Source organism: Mobula hypostoma, chromosome 13 (assembly GCF_963921235.1).
Source record: "Mobula hypostoma chromosome 13, sMobHyp1.1, whole genome shotgun sequence".
Lineage (NCBI taxonomy): Eukaryota > Metazoa > Chordata > Chondrichthyes > Myliobatiformes > Myliobatidae > Mobula > Mobula hypostoma.
The window spans coordinates 51952161-51971124 of NC_086109.1; the positions used below are offsets into that span (position 1 = coordinate 51952161).

At 44.2% G+C, this 18964-nt stretch overlaps 1 protein-coding gene across 3 annotated transcripts in view; it reads right to left on the bottom strand.

Annotated features, from left to right (window-relative positions):
- LOC134355954 (SHC-transforming protein 1-like) overlaps positions 1-18964 on the bottom strand; it is a 203835-nt gene that overhangs the window by 107726 nt on the left and 77145 nt on the right. The window lies entirely within an intron of this gene.

The following is an 18964-nucleotide window of genomic DNA, read 5'->3' on the forward strand; positions in this document are numbered from 1 at the left end:
GTGCTTTCCACCAAAAGAAAATAGAACACAGCACAGTAAAGACCATTCAGCCATGATATTGTATGGAATTTTTAACCTGCTCCACTATCAATCCTTCCTCTTACACAACCCATAAACCTCCATTTCTCTTACGCCCATTTGCCTATCAAAGAGACTTTTATATTGTATGTTCCTATTGCATGAGCCTTTACCACTACCCCCAGCAGTGGGTTCCAGACACCCATCACGCTCTGTGTAAAAAAAACCTTCTTTTGCATCTTCCCTAAACTTTCTTCCACTTACCTTAAACAGATGTTCTCTGGTGTTAGCTACTGCCACCTTGAGAAAAGGTGCTGGATGTCCACTTTATGCTTCTCATAGTCTTACACACCTCTGTCAAGTCACCTCTCATCCTCTGACATTCCAAAGAGAAAACCCATGGCTTGTTCCAGTCTTCCTTATAAGATGTTCTCTAATCCAGGCAACATGCTGGTATATCTCTTTAAACCTTCCACATCCTTCCGATAATGATGCAACCAGAACTGAACACAGTGCTCTTAACTGTGATCTAACCATCATTTTACAGAGTTGCAATCTAACCTTGTGGCTCTTGAACTCAGTCCCCTAACTGATGAAGGCCAACCTTCATGCCTCCTTAATATGCCTCCTTAACCATCCTATCAAATGAAACCAATGCCCTATCAGTTGTTAAATCTTCTACTTCTGAAATGGTTTCAAAGTACATTCATTATCAGCAGTACTTGATCAGGTCTCTGAACACCCTCCAAAGTTACAAAGTACTTTCTTCAAAATCAAAATGTATACAGTGTACAATGTTGGTAGCCATGAATGAAAGAAACACCACAGATTCATTTAAAGAAAACAAGTTGCACAAATAACACACAGAATATGAACCATCAAATTGCAGAGTCCTCAGAATGGTACAAGAGCCACAGCCACTGAGTCAGTTCAGTTTACTGCTGTGTCAATGACTGCAGCCTCAGCCAGAGCCAGCTCCACACTCAATCAAATTGTGCAATACAGTACATATAAAAAAAAGCAACCAGAAACACATGGAACGTGAACCACAGCGTCCTAAAAAAATGAATCCCACAGCCACAGGCTGCACCTGTTATGTTTTGTAACTCCAAAACATTATGGATTATTTAAACGAACAAGAATTCTTAATCAATCAATATATTGTGGTGAGCATTTGGTCCATAATGACAGATGAGGAATCTTGCTGAACTCAACAATCATTTTATTGTGATAGACACAAACAGACCGGGCACCATGACCCGGAGAGCGAACCCAACGATTCTCACACAGACGGGGGAGGTGACTATCAAACATCCCAGTTACAGTTAGGGTGACCCACAGCTACCCAAGCAAATAACTGTATAACCCAAGCTAAAATGTAACAATAAATGAACTGGAACTTCCCACTAAAATCCCACAAAAGCATTTTAACACAAGAACAATAAACAGTACTGGTCATTAGAAATGCAGGGGCAGGCTGTCAACCACATTCCCCCCGAACGTCACTATATTTACAATACTACTCAAATACTACTTAAATATTAAATACACAATATTCAATCCTGCCTAGCTCTAAACTCCAACTCAATATATAATGCATTTCAAATATATACACAACTGCCTATACAGACATCCACAGCAATTTTAAAAATTGTCCCTTTGAGACTTAAAGATTGAATTGCTGGAAGGCTTTTTTGCTCTTGTGGGATAATATCACCCCTGATAAGGGAGGTCACTCTACTTGGCAGGAGAAGCAATTAAGTGATCAAAGCAACTCCTCAAAGGCTAAGAGTGTCACAATCGGGGGGCATTGGGAACAAGGGTGAACCTAGGTTAATTAAATTTAGTTTACTGTTCGATACCAGGAGAGCAAGGCAGGAGCAGGAATAGCGAACTGGACAAGGACTCAGGACTATGACAAGGCTGGGACTAGGGGTCTGGGCTAGGACTCAGAATTGGATCCCAAAACTAGAGGAGACATGAAGAGGCTATGGTATGGACTCCGAGCCCGAGACTGGGCAAGAACCCAGTACCTGGGTCTTGCCTCGGGCTCGGATCCTAGAACCAGGCATGGACATGACATGGACTAGGGAGAGCAGGAACAGGGAAAAACAGAGCCTCGGTCTCGGGAGAGCAGGTACATGGAACCATGGACACATACACAGAACACAGAGTTGGGACCCCTCCTTGGATACAGGACATAGGGGCGGGACTCATGACACCCCCCCCCCGCAGGGGGGCAAGATGGCCTGACTTACCCCACGGAGGCGAGGACAAAACAAGACCAACATGAAAGAACACCAGACAGTACCTATCTAGCTCCAGCGATAGAACAAGACCGAGGTGCAGGCGAGGGCTGCAGACGAGGGCTAGAGGCGAGAGGGGCCAAGAAGGGATACAGACAGTGGGGTAGAACAGGAATCACAGACCACCAGGGCCAGGACTTGACTCGGTACTTGGATGCTGCCAGGGCCAGGACCAGGACTTGACTCGGTACTTGGATGCTGCCAGGGCCAGGACCAGGACTTGACTTGGTACTTGGATGCCGCCAGGGCCAGGACTTGACTCGGAACTTGGATGCCGCCAGGGACGGGACTTGACTCGGTACGTGGATGCTGCCAGGGCCGAGACTTGACTCGGTACATGGATGCCACCAGCACCGGGACTTGACTCAGTATGTGGATGCCGCCAGGTAGTGGCGAGCTCTCAGCTCGGCCCGGGAACAGTAGACAGCGGTTCTTGATTCCCTCCGGCGGGTTAACTGATGGACCCACCTCGGCGAGGAAACTTTGCAGGCTCGCTTTGGCGGGGTAAGTTGACAGGGTTGCTCCGGTGAGGAAAGGCGAATTACCAGCACTTGCTTCGGGTGGAGACTAGGCTTGCTCCGGCCAGATGACATTGGCACGCCGTACCTTTGGTGACTTTGCAGACGCTCTCGCGCCAAACAGCTGAAAGCCAGAGACTATAAACTACCGGTTCAGCCGAGAATAAATTGCCTCTAATCACCAAGGCTGAGGGACATGGGAAAACAGGGAACCAAAGGGAAACAGGGAGTCAACGGTCTGGATCGTAACATAAACGAAGTAAATTTAAAGAGATGATGGTGTGTTTGGCTGATTCGTCGGAGTTTGGGTGGTGCAGTGGCCCCCGCCCTCCAGTACGCAGACCGATACTGATCCGTGAAGCATGCAGTGGTGCAGTGGTAGCTGGGACACACCCAGCACATCTTTAAGGAAAAAGCCGAAATAAATAAGCACGTAAATGTCGACCCAGATCAGAGGTGACGCAATCGGCAATCGCCTCTGATCTGGGCTGACAATTACGTGCAGGGTGGCACCTAATTATTCAGCATGTTTATTTTGGCTTTTTTCTTAAAGATGTGCTGTGTGCCTCCCGGCTACCACTGCATTCTCCGCGAATTGGTATCTGTCCGCGGCCTGGGGTTTGGGGTGGTGGGACACTGGGGTGTCATCTCATTGTTGATCAGGGCAGGCAGGTCATCTTCTTCTATGTCTGCCTGCTTCAATGTCGAAGGTCGAGGTTCATCGTCTGCTGTGGCTGATGTGGAAGGCTTGCTTGACTGCTTAGCCTCGTGCATTTTTCTATCATACTGTTCCTTGTAAGGACTCAAACCATCTTGCAAATACACAACTGACGTACCCTTTCAAAATTAAAGTTGTACTTTATCATTACTCATTCGGTTTCGATTGTTATCTTTTCCTCTTCCAATTGCATCAGCTCTTCATCTATCAGTTCTTGGTCATGGGATGCTAAACCTCTTCAACATCACCTTCATCAACTTCCACAAGCCAAACTCACTTAGTCCTTACTTTGTTCACCATGATCGAAATGCTTGGTTATGTCTAGTTTTACGCTAAGTGTAACACCCTTACGAGCTCTTTTAGGCTTTTCCAATACCTGAGAACTCATCTTGCTAACGGCTGCTCACAGGCATGTGTTTAAGCAATGCCAGCGAGAATGTCATTCCAAATCCAGGGGAGAGCGGCTGCTCGGGGCACGCGCTGATTTTTTTTCATGCGCTGCCTTTTACCGTGCGATGCTTTTCCTGTGCGCTGCCTTTTTTCGTAACAGTGAGGTTTCGTAAAGCGAACATTCAAAAAGCGGGGGACACCTGTACTATATTCTGCCATCATATTTGACCTATCAAAATTAACCATTTCACACTTATCTGGCCACTTCTCAGCCCAGTTTTGCATCCTATCAATGTCCCACTGTAACCTCTGACAGCCCTCCACACTATCCACAACACACACAACCTTTGTGTCATTAGCAAACTTACTAACTCATCACTCCACTTCCTCATCCAGGTCATTTATAAAAATCATGAAGAGTAAGGGTCCCAGAACAGATCCCTAAGGCACACCACTGGTCACCGACCTCCATGCAGAATATGACCCGTCTACAACCACTCTTTGCCTTCTGTGGGCAAGCCAGTTCTGGATCCACAAAGCAATGTCCCCATGGATCCCATGCCTCCTTATTTTCTCAATAAGCCTTGCATGGGGTACCTTATCAAATGCCTTGCTGAAATCCATACAGACTATATCTACTGCTCTTCCTTCATCAATGTGATTAGTCACATCCTCAAAAAATTCAATCAGGCTCTTAAGGCACGACCTCCCCTTGACAAAGCCATGTTGACTATTCCTAATCATATTATACCTCTCTAAATGTTCATAAATCCTGCCTCTCAGGATCTTCTCCATCAACTTACCAACCACTGAAGTAAGACTCACTGGTCTATAATTTCCTGGGCTATCTCTACTCCCTTTCTTGAATAAAGGAACAACATCTGCAACCCTCCAATCCTCCGGAAGCTCTCCCATCCCCATTGATGATTCAAGGATCATCACCAGAGGCTCAGCAATCTCCTCCCTCGCCTCCCACAGTAGCCTGGAGTACATCTCATCCGGTCCCGGCAACTAATCCAACTTGATGCTTTAAAAAGCTCCAGCACATTCTCTTTCTTAATATCTACATGCTCAAGCTTTTCAGTCTGCTACAAGTCTGCACTACAATCACCAAGATCCTTTTCCATAGTGAATACTGAAGTAAAGTATTCATTAAGTACCCCTGCTATTTCCTCCGGTTCCATACACACTTTCCCAATGTCACACTCAATTGGTCCTATTCTCTCATGTCTCCACACTTGTAGAATGCCTTGGGGTTTTCCTTAGTCCTGCCCACCAAGGCCTTCTCATGGCCCCTTATGGCTCTCCTAATTTCCTTTTTAAGCTCCTTCCTGTTAGCCTTATAATCTTCTAGATCCCTAACATTACCTAGCTCTCTGAACCTTTTGTAAGCTTTTCTTTTCTTCTTGACTAGATTTGTTACAGCCTTTGTATAACACACTTCCTGTACCCAACTATATCCTCCCTGTCTCATTGTAACGTACCTATGCAGAACTCCACACAAATATCCCCTGAATATTTGCCACTTTTCTTCCTTACTTTTCCCTGAGAACGTCTGTTCCCAACTTAAGCTTCCAATTTCCTGCCTGATAGTCTCATAATTCCGCTTACTCCAATTAAATGCTTTTCTAACTTGTCTGTTCCTATCTCTCTCCAATGCTATTTTAAAGGAGATAGAATTATGATCACTATCTCCTAAATGCTCTCCCACTGTGAGATCTAACACCTGACGAGGTTCATTTCCCAATACCAAATCGAGTACAGTCTCTCTTCTTGTAGGCTTATCTACATATTGTGTCAAGAAACCTTCCTGAACACACCTAACAAACTCCACCCCATCTAAACCGCTTGCTCTCGGGAGATGCCAATTGATATTTGGGAAATTAAAATCTCCCATTATGACAACTCTGTTATTTTTACATCTTTCCAGGATATGTTTCCCTATCTATTGGGCGGCCTATAAAAAACACTCAGTACAGTTATTGACCCCTTCCTGTTCCGAACCTCCACCCACAGAGACTCCATAGACAATCCCTCCATGAAGTCCACCTTTTCTGCAGCTGTGACACTATCTCTGATCAACAGTGCCATGCCCCCACCTCTTCTGCCTCCCCTCCTTCTCTTCAAGTGCTTAAACCCGGCACTTGAAGTAACCATTCCTGTCCCTAAGCCATGCAAGTCTCTGTAATGGCCACTACATCATAGCTCCAAGTACTGATCCACGCTCTAAGCTCATCCGCTTTGTTCACAATACTCCTTGCGTTAAAATAGACACATCTCAAACCTTCGGTCTGAGCGTGTCCCTTCTCTATCACCTGCCTATCCTCCCTCACACACGGTCTCAAAGCTTTCTCTATTTGTGAGCCAACTATCTCTTCCCCAGTCTCTTCAGTTCGGTTCCCACCCCCGAACAATTCTAGTTTAAACTCTCCCCAGTAGTCTTAGCAAACCTCCCTGCCAGGATATTGGTTCCCCTGGGATTCAAGTGCAACCTGTCCTTTTTGTACAGGTCACACCAGCCCCAGAAGAGATCCCAATGATCCAGAAATCTGAATCCCTGCCCCCTGCTCCAATCCCTCAGCCACGCATTTATCCTCCACCTCATTCTATTCCTATTCTCACTGTCGTGTGGCACAGGCAGTAATCCCGAGATTACTACCTTTGCAGTCCTGCTTCTCAACTTCCTCCCTAACTCCCTGTAGTCTTTTTTCAGGACCTCTTCCCTTTTCCTACCTATGCCATTGGTACCAATATGTACCAATGGCTGTTCTCCCTCCCACTGCAGGATATCTTGGACACGATCTGAAACATCCCAGACCCTGGCACCCAGGAGGCAAACTACCGTCTGAGTTTCTTTCCTGCATTCACATAATCGCCTGTCTGACCCCCTAATTATAGGGTAGCCCTATCACTGCTGCCTTCCTCTTCCTTTCCCTACCCTTCTGAGCTACAGGGCTGGAGTCTGTGCCAGAGGCACGGCCACTGTCACTTCCCCCAGGTCATTTCTACAGATCCATTTTAGCCATTTCAACTGTGTGTACGGGTAGAGACATGCCTTGTTTGTTCAGTCCACGTCAATCACAAAACTTTTTGCTGAACCCGTGTGAATTTGCAACTGAATTCCTTGTGTTGGACTGGACAGATAATTTCCCTTCTGTTTTCTTCAAACAGGAGTACTTATTGTCAAGGGGTACTGTCTAGTACCTGACTCTTCCCCTTCCCTCTCCTGACTGTTACCCACTTGTCTGTCTCCCGTGGCCCCGGTGTGACCACCTGCCTATAACTCCTTTCTAACACCTCCTCGCTCTCCCTGACCAGACGAAGGTCTCCAGTTCCCTAACTCGGTCCCTTAGGTGCTGCAGCTCAACACACCAGGTGCAGATATGGCCGTCCGGGAGGCTGGGAGACTCCAGGACCTCCCACATCTGACACATCCCACATCCTTCATGTCTGGAATCAACCTGATGAACTTCCCCTGCACTGCCTCCAAAGCCAGTATATCCTTCCTCAAGTATGGAGACCAGAACTGCACTCAGTACTCCAGCTGCGGCCTCACCAGTACCCTGTATAGTTGCAGCATGACCTCCCTGCTCTTGAATTCAATCCCTCTAGCAATGAAGGCCAATATTCTGTTTGGCTTCTTAATAACCTGTTGTACCTGCAAGCCAACTTTTTGCGATTCATGCACAAGCACTCCCAAGTCCCTCTGCACAACAGCATTTGCGATCTTTCACCATTTAAATAATAATCTGCTCTTCTATTATTCCTTCCAAAGTGGATGATCTTGCATTTACCAATGTTGTATTCCATCTGCCAGACCTTGGCCCACTCACTTAACCTATCTATATCCCTCTGCAGACTCTCCACATCCTCTGCACAATTTGCTTTTCCACTCAATTTAGTGTCATCAGAAAATTTTGCTACACTACACTCAGTCCCTTCTTCCAAATCATCAATTGAAATGGTAAACAGCTGTGGGCCCAGCATTGACCCCTGTGGCACCCCACTCACCACTGACTGCCAACTGGAGAAACACCCATTTATACCAACTCTCTGCCTTCTGTTGGTTAACCAATCCACTATCCATGCCAATACACTTCCTTTGACTCCATGCATCCGTATTTTATTCATAAGTCTCTTGTGTGGCACTACATTGAACACCTTCTGGAAATCCAAGTATACGACATCCACCTGTTCCCCTCCATCCACTGCACTCATCACTGTCTTCAGCTTCTAATTGTTGCTGCATTTCTCTCCTTCTCCATACTGTGTCCTGCCCGCTCCTCCCTTACATAGCGTTTTTTCCAAATTCTCATTTTTAAAAAAAAACAATAAACTTTGTTTTCCTCCCTCCACAGTAGAACATCCTAACATTACAATTTTGGGTTTAATTAACCTGGGTTACATCAGCATTCAAATGAAATAAAAACAAATAACATATAATTAACATGAATAAGATATTGATCATAGGAAGGAAAATGAAACGCATGCCCAGAAAACGTGTGGTGTCAAAATAACTTTGAAATCGAAGGTGCAGATAAATGCGTGAATCCAATTTACAAATGGTCACAATGAAAAAGGAAACATGCACCACAAAACTGTGCAAACCACAGGACAGAGAAAGCCGTGCCTTAACTGTGTTGGTCTCGACCCAGACAACATTTTCATAACTGAGGCACATAAGAAACAAACTTGCAGTAAGTCATGAGACCCAGTTACAAGCATTAATTGCAGAAGTTGCAGCTCAGCAGGACGTAAGATGTGATCAAGTGGCAACTCAAAAATTACACAAAATAACCAGAAAGATGATGGGTGTAGAGTACTCCATTTTAAACATTCTAGGAGAGAGACTGCATCCATTTCAAGCATTCAAAAAGTGAATTTAGAAGCATATCCATAAAATCTGCCTTGATAATACATAAGGTTATCAGTCCACAAGATACAGGAGCAGAATTAGGCAACTTGATCCATTGAATCTACTTCATCATTTCAACATGGCTGATCTGTTTTTCCCCTCAGTCCCAGTCTCCTGCGTTCTCCGCATATTCCTTATGCCCTGACTAATTGAGAATCCATTAACATCGGCCTTAAACATACCCAATGACTCCACATACTCTTGTGGCAAAGAACTCCACAGATTTGCCACTCCCTGGCTAAAGAAATTCCTCCTCATCTCTTCTAAAATGACGTCCCTCTATTCTGAAGCCGTATTCTCTGGTTTTAGACTCCCCCACCAAAGGAAACATCTTCTCCACATGGAGTGGAACATATTCAGTAAATAGTAAGGTGCTAAGGGTTGTTGATGGACAGTGGTCGTGACAGAGAATCCAGGATGGTTTGTTGCCTCCCAGGTGCCAGGGTTGAGGATGTCTCTGATCGATTGCATGACATTCTGAAGTGGGAGGGTGACCAGCCAGATGTCGTGGTGCACATCGGTACCAATGACATAGCAAGGAAGAGTGAAGAGGTCCTGGACAGTGAGTATAGAGAGCTTGGTAGGAAGTTGAAAAGCAGGACCTCGAGGGTGGTAATCTCAGGATTGCTACCTGTGCTAGGTGCCAGTGAGGGTAGGAATAGGATGCTCTGGAAGAGGAACAAGTGGCTGAGGAACTGGTGTAGGGGGCAGGGTTTCAGATTTCAGGATCATTGGGACCTCTTCTGGGGCAGGTGGGACCTGTACAAGAGAGACAGGTTACACTTGAACCACAGGGGGACCAATATCCTTTCAGGGAGGTTTGTTAGTGCTATTGGGGAGGCTTTAAACTAGAATTGCAGGGGGATGGGAACCAGAGTGCCAGAGCTGACAGTGTGGCTGGGGTGAAAATAAATGATGTTGAAAGTTGAAGCAAATCCGCTGATAGAAAGGTTGTGAGTGGTGGTAAAAATCTTCTGAGGTGTATATATTTCAATGCTATGAGTATTGCGGGGAAGGCGGATGAGTTCAGGGCATGGATTGACACGTGGAATTATGATGTTGTAGCAATTAGTGAAACTTGGCTACAGGAGGGGCAGGACTGGCAGCTTAATATACCAGGGTTCCAATGTTTCAGATGTGATCGAGTCAGAGGAATGAAAGGTGGGGGAGTAGCATTGCTTGTTAGGGAAAATATTACAGCAGTGCTCAGGCAGGACAGATTAGAGGGCTTGTCTACTGAGTCCTTATGGGTGGAGCTGAGAAACCGGAAAGGTATGGCCACATTAGTGGGATTGTATTACCGACCACCCAATAGTCAACGAGACTTGGAAGAGCAAATCTGCAGAGAGATAGCAGGCAACTGCAGGAAACATAAAGTTGTGGTGGTAGGGGATTTTAATTTTCCATACATTGATTGGGACTCCCATACTGTTAGGAGTCTAGATGGTTTAGAGTTTGTAAAATGTGTTCAGGAAAGTTTTCTAAATCAGTATATAGAGAGACCAACTAGAGGGGATGCAATATTGGATCTCCTGTTAGGAAACGAATTAGGGCAAGTGACAGAAGTCTGTGTAGGGGAGCACTTTGGTTCCAGTGATCATAACACCATTAGTTTCAATTTAATCATGGACAAGGATAGATCTGGTCCTAGGGTTGAGGTTCTGAACTGGAAGAAGGCCAAATTTGAAGAAATGAGAAAGGATCTAAAAAGTGTGGATTGGGACAGGTTGTTCTCTGGCAAAGATGTGATTGGTAGGTGGGAAGCCTTCAAAGGGGAAACTTTGAGAGTGCAGAGTTTGTATGTTCCTGTCAGGATTAAAGGCAAATTGAATAGGAATAAGGAACCTTGGTTCTCAAGGGATATTGCAACTCTGATAAAGAAGAAGAGGGAGTTGTATGAAATGTATAGGAAACAGGGGGTAAATCAGGTGCTTGAGGAGTATAAGAAGTGCAAGAAAATACTTAAGAAAGAAATCAGGAGGGCTAAAAGAAGACATGAGGTTGCCTTGGCAGTCAAAGTGAAGGATAATCCAAAGAGCTTTTACAAGTATATTAAGAGCAAAAGGATTGTAAGGGATAAGATTGGTCCTCTTGAAGATCAGAGTGGTCGGCTTTGTGCAGAACCAAAGGAAATGGGGGAGATCCTAAATAGGTTTTTTGTGTCTATATTTACTAAGGAAGCTGGCATGAAATCTATGGAATTGAGGGAATCAAGTAGTGAGACCATGGAAACTGCTTGCTGTGTTGAGGAAAATTAAAGTGGATAAATCCCCGGGACCTGACAGAGTGTTCCCTCGGACCTTGAAGCAGGCTAATGTTGAAATTGCGGGGGCCCTGGCAGAAATATTTAAAATGTCGCTGTCTACGGGTGAAGTGCCGGAGGATTGGAGAGTGGCTCATGTTGTTCCGTTGTTTAAAAAAGGATCGAAAAGTAATCCGGGAAATTATAGGCCGGTGAGTTTAACGTCAGTAGTAGGTAAGTTATTGGAGGGAGTACTAAGAGACAGAATCTACAAGCATTTGGATAGACGGGCTTATTAGGGAGAGTCAACATGGCTTTGTGCATGGTAGGTCATGTTTGACCAATCTGTTGGAGTTTTTCGAGGAGGTTACCAGGAAAGTGGATGAAGGGAAGGCAGTGGATATTGTCTACATGGGCTTCAGTAAGGACTTTGACAAGGTCCCGAATGGGAGGTCAGTTAGGAAAATTCAGTCGCTAGGTATACATGGAGAGGTGGTAAATTGGATTAGACATTGGCTCAATGGAAGAAGCCAGAGAGTGGTGGTAGAGAATTGCTTCTCTGAGTGGAGGCCTGTGACTAGTGGTGTGCCACAGGGATCAGTGCTGGGTCCATTGTTATTTGTCATCTATATCAATGATCTGGATGATAATGTGGTAAATTGATTCAGCAAGTTTGCTAATGATACAAAGATTGGAGGTGTAGTAGACAGTGAGGAAGGTTTTCAGAGCCTGCAGAGGGACTTGGACCAGCTGGAAAAATGGGCTGAAAAATGGCAGATGGAGCTTAATACTGATAAGTGTGAGGTATTGCACGTTGGAAGGACAAACCAACGTAGAACATACAGGGTTAATGGTAAGGCACTGAGGAGTGCAGTGGAACAGAGGGATCTGGGAATACAGATACAAAATTCCCTAAAAGTGTCGTCACAGGTAGATAGGGTCGTAAAGAGAGCTTTTGGTACATTGGTCTTTATTAATCGAAGTATTGAGTATAAGAGCTGGAATGTTATGATGAGGTTGTATAAGGCATTGGTGAGGCCGAATCTGGAGTATTGTGTTCAGTTTTGGTCACCAAATTACAGGAAGGATATAAATAAGGTTGAAAGAGTGCAGAGAAGGTTTACAAGGATGTTGCCGGAACTTGAGAAACTCAGTTACAGAGAAAGGTTGAATAGGTTAGGACTTTATTCCCTGGAGCGTAGAAGAATGAGGGGAGATTTGATAGAGGTATATAAAATCATGATGGGTATAGATAGAGTGAATGCAAGCAGGCTTTTTCCACTGAGGCAAGGGGAGAAAGAAACCAGAGGACATGGGTTAAGGGTGAGGGGGGAAAAGTTTAAAGGGAACATTAGGTGGGGCTTCTTCACACGGAGAGTGGTGGGAGTATGGAATGAGCTGCCAGACGAGGTGGTAAATGCGGATTCTTTTTTAACATTTAAGAATAAATTGGACAGATACATGGATGGGAGGTGTATGGAGGGGTATGGTCCGTGTGCAGGTCAGTGGGACTAGGCAGAAAATGGTTCGGCACAGCCAAGAAGGGCCAAAGGGCCTGTTTCTGTGCTGTAGTTTCTATGGTTCTATGGTTCTATGGACAGAGAAATCTTGGGATTCAAGTTTATAGTTCCCTAAAAGTGACATCACAGGTGGATACGGTGAAGAAGGCACCTGTGATGTCTTACCTCCATTGGTCAGAGCATTGAATATAAATAATTGGTGGACCTGTGGTTGGTAAGGAAGGTTGTCAGAAGGATATCAAACACTGGAAATATGGTGGCGAATGGGGTTTAATCCAGTGAAGTGTGAGGTGTTGCACTTGGGTGGTCAAATGGAAGAGGAAATTAACAGTAAATGGCAGGAGTCTTGATATACAAAAGGATTTTGAAACCTTAGCCCACAGCTCCTTGAGATTGGCCAGACAGGTAGATAGCATGGTAAAGAAGGCATATTGTACATTTGCTTCATTGGTCAAGGTATTGAAAGCTTTGTGGTGCCATGGCAGTGTAGGGATTAGCTTAACGTTAATACAGCACCAGCAACGAGATTCAATTTTGGCACTATTTGTAAGGTATTTGTATGTTCTCTCCAGGACCATGTAGGTTTCCTCCTGGAGCTCCAGTTTCTTTCCATATTCCAAAGACCTATGGTTAATAGGTTAATTAGTCACATGGGTGTAATTGGGTAGTGCAATCTCATTGGCCCAGAAGGGCCTGTCACTGTAGTATCTCGAAATAAAATAAATATTTGAAATGTTCCCTCAGAGCTACACTATTGTCAAGCATTCAAAGAGACCAACACAAAAATAACTTTATGTGTCCCTTAATGGCAAATATACACTTCGTCTCTCTAAGGTGTGCGTGCACATCTTTTGCTACTCGCGCACAAAGGAATTGTACGAGGAATTTGCATCGTGACGGCTGCTGCTGAGTCCTGAGTCAGGAGTAAGTCAGTATAAATATAAATTTATGGAGAGTGAAATAAACATGATTTAATTTTAATGCGTTAACGGCATCCGCCATTGGAACAGAAATACTGCGGATTTGAGAATAATCAATCCATTAATTTTAACGCATTACCAGCATCCGTCAATGGAACAGAAATACTGCAGATTCAGCAGCAGTCGTGCGGGAGGGTTCCTGAGCTCCCTGGCTCTCCTGGGTCCTAAAGTCCGTCATTCACAAATCAGTCTTTGTGCAATTCCTTTGTACGCCAGTAACAAAAGATATGTGTGTGGCAAACCTCGCCCACATCCCTTGCTCCACAATTTCCCCAACTACCCCTTGCTCCTAATATATTTACGGAATAATTTAGGATTCTGCTTAATCTTATTCGCTAAGGATATTTCATGAATTGTCCTTGTCTTCTTAAATACTCTTCCTTAACCCTCTATATTCCTCATGAAAGATTGGAAGAAATAAAATAACAAAGGGAGTCTAAAAGTCCTCGAGCATAAGTAGAGTGAGAGTTCAGAGCTCACTGGATATACTTTATATACTTTATACTTTATTGTCGCCAAACAATTGATACTAGAGCGTACAATCATCACAGCGATATTTGATTCTGCTCTTCGTGCTCCCTGGAGTACAAATCGATAGTAAATATTAAAAATTTAAATTATAAATCATAAGTAGAAAATAGAAAAGGGAAAGTAAGGTAGTGCAAAAAAACCGAGAGGCAGGACCGGATATTTGGAAGGTATGGCCCAGATCCGGGTCAGGATCCGTTCAGTGGTCTTATCACAAATCTGGCTGTATGAGTCTTCAAGCTCCTGAGCCTTCTCCCGGAGGGAAGAGGGATGAAAAGTGTGTTGGCTGGGTATGTCATGTCCTTGATTATCTTGGCAGCATGGATCCGACAGCGTGCAGTATAAAGTGAGTCCAAGGATGGAAGATTGGTTTATGTGATGTGCTGGGCTTCTGCACGATCTTCTGCAGCTTCTTCTGGTTTTGGACAGGACAACTTCCATACCAGGTTGTGATGCACCCCAGAAGAATGCTTTCTATGGTACATCTATAAAAATTAGTGAGGGTTTTAGGGGACAGACCAAATTTCCTTAGCTTCCTCAGGAAGTAAAGGTGCTAGTGGGCCTTCTTGGCAGTGGACTCTGCTTGGTTGGACCAAGTCAGGTCATTTGTGATATTGACCCCGAGGAACTTAAAGCTTTTGACCTGTTCCATCAGTGGTGCCACTGATGTAAATAGGGTTGTGCGGTCCACTACTCCTTTTGAAGTCAACAACCTGGATATGTGGGTAAAATGGTGAAAAGACTTTCAAGATCCAACACAGTGAACCCATTCACAATATAACCAAAAAGAAATCACTTCAAACAAATTGAATCTGAATGAGTATGGTACTTTCAAGGTCTTTACAAAATTTTAAACAGAAATTGTTTAAATGCAGTTTCCACTATATCAGTGCGTCAGTGTTTGATGCACCTTCACATTAAGGAAGCCATTTAAGGTGTTTCACATCTCAGCACAAAGGGGTCCTGCCTTTCCAAGCAGCACATTGTATGTGTGCAACATTTTCACTCCATTTCTCCCAGGGAACAAGTGTGAACACTACTCTGAATTGTTCACTCTCTGGTCAAAGAGCCTTTCCTGCTTAGTTGCCAATGTGATTATTTGTGAAACAAAATTTGTCATTAGTCCCAAATTGTGCAGATAAAATAATGGTTCATGCACTCACTTGCTTTCCCCTGGAACAGTGATAGAGGAACAGGTTAAGGAAACTAAGCTGCTAGCATCTTATTGTCACTGTGATTATAAAATCAGTTTACTGATTGCTATATGATAGATAGTTCTAACAAGTTATTAGAGTGTCTGCACCAGTAACTTTCAAAGTGGCAGAGGGAGATACAGCATGAGAAACAAGTTGTTCAGCCTTCTGAGTCTATATTCACCACCAACTACCCATTTGCACAAACCCTGAATTCAACCCATTTTGTTTATCTAAATGGACATTTTGAAATAAGTCCTCTATCCAGAATGTGGAACACCAGACCCTCTCATACTTGAGGCAAGAAACATAGTTAAACAGAAAGCTTGATAAGCTGATTGATGAAGCCCATAATAACACCATAAGACATAGGAGCAGAATTAGGTCATTAGAACCATTGAGTCTGCTCTGCCATTCCATCATGGCTGATTTATTATCCCTCTCAACCCCATTCTCTTCACTTTGTAACCTGATTAATTAAGAACATATTATTCTCCACTTTAAATATACTCAATGACTTGGCCTCCACAGCCATCTGTGGCAATGAATTCCACAGATTCACCACACCTGGCTAAAGAAATTCCTCCACATCTCTGTTCTCAATGGATGTCCCTCTATTCTGAGGCTGTGCCCTCTGGTCCTAGACTCGCCCACTATAGGAAATATTCCCTCCGCATCCACTCTATTGATGCTTTTATATATTTCATAGGTTTCAATGAGATCCCCCCTCATTCTTCTGAACTCCAGAAATACAGGCCCAGAGCCATCAAATGCTCCTCATACACTAACCCTTTTGTTTCCAGAACCATTCTCATGAACGTTCTCTGGACCCTCTCCAATTTCTTTAATAAGGTGCCCAGAACTACTCACAATAGTGCAGTCTGACCAATGCCTTATAAAGACTCAGCAATACATCTTTGCTTCATATTCTAGTCCTTTTGAAATGAATGTTGACGTTGTATTTGCATGGTTGTCTTGTCCTCCCTTTAGAATAGCCTTTAGCTATTTCCCCAGAAGAGATCTCACTGACCCAGAAATCTGAAATCCTGCCCCTCAGCCACTTGTTCATCTATAGTTGTCTTCCTATTCTTGCCCTGACTATCACGTCATACTGGGACAATTAAACAATTACTACCTTAGAGGTCCTGCTCGTCAGCCTTCATCCTTTCTACCTGTGTCATTGGGGCTAATGTGCACCACAACTCTTGGCTGCTCCGCCTCCCTCTTAAAAATTCTCTGCCGCTGCTCTTGGAAATCCTGGACCTTAGCAGCTGGGAGGCAACACATCATCCTGGCATCTCTTTGGCAGCCACAATTTCTGCTGTCCATTCCCCTAACTATCGAGTCTCCATAAGACATGGGAGCAGAATTAGGCCATCTGGCCCATCAAGTCTGCTCCGCCATTCAATCATGGCTGATCCTTTTCTGTTCTTCCTCACTATCACTATCACTCTGCCTGACTTTACCCTTTCCTGCTGAGCCTCAGAGCCAGTCACAGTGCCACTGGCCTGGCTGCTGCTGCTGGGCCCTGATAGGTCATGCCCCAACACTCTCCCCCCAGCAGTATCCAAAGTGGCATACTTGTTGTTGGGGGGAACAGCTGAGGGAACTTTGCACTCCACTTACTTCTCCTGGTGGTCATCCATCTACTATCTGAAGCCTGCACCCTGGCGTGACCACCTCAGTAAAAGTCTCACCTATGAGGTTTTCAACCTCCCAAATGATCCTGAGTGCATCCAGCTCCAGCTCCAGTTCTTTGACTTTGTCAATCAGGACCTAAAGTTGTGCACTTCCTACAGATGCAGTCATTAGGGAGACTATTAGATCCATTGTTCATCCTGTCTAACTATCACCTTACCTACACTTGTTATACCTCTAACTTCTCAAGCTTTATGTTCTAGCCTGTGCCTGGTCTTCTCTAAGCTCATTGAGCCAAATCCTGGCCACTCCAACAATGGCTGCTCTACTTACACCTTGCTTCTTTTCATTGGCCCCTGCTGAGTGCCTGAGGTCATTATGATTGCACCCACCAAAAAGTTCTGTAATGCCGAGTTCTTTTTAAACCTTGCGCTGCCTCACCAACAAACAACTTTGCATGGTTATTGCAGACTGCCAAATAGAAGGAAGGGGAAATAGAAAGGGCTGATGATTTAGGGGAGTGGGAGCAAACTGGTGTTAAACTTCAGTATTGATATGGCTCATTTTAAGAACTAGGAACATAAAAAATAAAAGCATTAATTGGCCATTGTCTTTCACAACATTCACAAAAAATATGGCTTATCTTCTACCTCAAAGTCAGGGCCCTTTACTATCCACACATACCCTGGTATCTGTGACTCCCTGATCCATTTTTCTGCCCCCTGTAACCACTCCCCACCAAAGCACAGGAGTTGCAACAGCTGAACTTTCAAGTCTTCCCTTCCCACCATTGAGAGAAACATTCATTGCAGTGATGCAATCATTCAGAGTCATACAAGACAGAGACAGGCCCTTCAGCCCATCTGCTCCATTCTGATCTGATCAAAATGCCCATGCAAGCCAGCAATTTTTCCAAGCTAGTATTCAAGTGACCCTTCATTGCAGGGTTTTATAACCTGTATCACCCTGTGCATAGGTCAAGAAAAGCTTGTTGAAAAAGCAATAATTCTGTTTATTTATTTACATTTTTTCAATATAGATCCCATGACAAAGGGCTTTATTCTGTACCTCAGGTTTTAGGCAGTTACCGTGTTTGTGAGTTCTGTAAGGGTGAATTTCATGGGCTCACCTGCATGCATGCAGTGTTCACCACCTCATCTGCTGTACATTGGAGATGACCACTTTGTTTAACACCCACAGTCACTCTGCAGGGTGAACCCAGTCTTCCTATTCCTATTTTCCATCTCTCTCTGTCTCTGACTTCTTGTTTCCGTTACAATCAGGGTTAAAGCTTGAGGAACAAAGCCTCATCTCTGAGGCCTTGCAAACTTCCAGACTCAGTTTTGAATCCGATAACTTTAGGGAACACACTTTCTCTGCATCAGAACCAGATATTTCTGTTGTCAGTCTGTGCTATAGGTTCAGTTTTCACTTCCCATATGTGCACTTTGACATTTACTTTGTATTACAATTGCTTATATTAACCCATTGACTGGAGAATTTGAACAACTTACCCCTCAGCAACCCTAGCTTCACTAGGCACTGATAGAATTTGTCCTATCCATCCCTTTCCCCAGTTCATTGCAGAATTCAGCTACATTATTTTCCTCTCTCCCAGTTCTCACCAGATGTTTTTGGCATGAAATGTTAACTCTGTTTCTCTTTCCACAACTACTGTTGACCTGCTGAGTATTTCCACCATTTTCTAATTTAAATCTAGTTAAATCCACCATTTAATCCTAGTCAATCTCAGCTACACTCCATCTTTTATTTAAGTAAGGAAACCAGAGCTGTACAAGAACTACAGGTACAGTCTTGTGATGATATCATTATATCTGTGCTTAAACCTTCTCACAGTGAAGGCCGACATACCATGTGCCTATCCAAACCTGGACACAAACTCTCAGTCACTGGTATATAGGAGTCTCATGCCCTTGGTGAATCAACAGAATACCATCTCTTGCCTTTGAAACAATCTTTGCTTTGCTTTGTGGAGTT